Source organism: Etheostoma spectabile, chromosome 15 (genome assembly GCF_008692095.1).
Source record: "Etheostoma spectabile isolate EspeVRDwgs_2016 chromosome 15, UIUC_Espe_1.0, whole genome shotgun sequence".
Taxonomy (NCBI): Eukaryota; Metazoa; Chordata; class Actinopteri; order Perciformes; family Percidae; genus Etheostoma; species Etheostoma spectabile.
Window position 1 is genome coordinate 11,765,694 of NC_045747.1, and position 1,137 is coordinate 11,766,830.

The window sequence follows — 1,137 nt, forward strand, 5'->3', positions numbered from 1 at the left end:
ATGTGTTTAGAATAAATTGCAGCCGTTTTTCAGTATGATATCTAGAATACTTCACATTTTAAAATGTTCAATGGCATAATTTCAATGGAATAATTGCATCTATTTGGTGATACTGAGTGGCTATTACCACCACAGCCAAATCATAAAATAATGAGGTGACAACATGTGAATACTGAGTCAATCTCTAGCGCTACATTAAACCTTATCTTTGAAAACATTCCATCCATTTTTTTCCTTCTAAAAAAAGCCAGACCATAGGTTTCTGTGTAATAAAACAGCATGCTTCAATATACTTAAAGTGTTCAATGTAACTGCAATAAGCACAGCTTACATTTTATGTTTCAAGGTGAACTGAAAATGAAAGCTGCAGGAGCAGGTGGTGCTGGGAAAGGTCAAGAAGCACAAACAGGGAAGGAGAGACAAAATGTAAAAGCATTTCTAAGAGCATTTACATTTGAGAAATGAGGCTTCACAATTGCTGTTGCATGTCAAGCTCCAATCTGTCTTAATCTTGTTAGTCGCACAGCTCCCCTAAGGTGCACTCTGCAGAGAAATGTTCAAAGACAAGGCATACAGTGGGACACTGCTCACATGAAAGACTTAAACTAACCTTGTATTGCATCATTGTTATTATTAGCTACTGTAAATTATTCTGAAGCCACATTGGCACTGTGTTGTCAATGCCATTTTATTCCTTTCATTGATTAGACTTCTAAGGGTGCATTCATTTTTTGAAGAGTCTGTGGTGGACACAGAAGACACAATGAAATAGGAGGTTCCATTTTTCTTTTTTCGCGTAACCATGGTGATCTTATTCATCCGGAATGACCTTTCTATCAATAAAGTGCTGTGCTGAAGAGGACCCTGATGGGTTCATACATGGAAATGGCTGACATTTAAAGCAACAATACAGCATACAGTACAGAAAGAGTGCATTATTGAATGTGCACTGTAGAGGAAAAATAAAGTTTTCAAACCTGTGAAATCTTTGTCCAGTCCAGTCTCATGAAATTCCATATAGAGCCAGACTTGACAGGCCTAAAATCGTTTTGTAAAGTTTCAACAATAAAAAAAAAGTAGATATATAGGTAATCGGTTGCATAGTAAACTGAAGTTTCACGTAAACATTGAGATGAG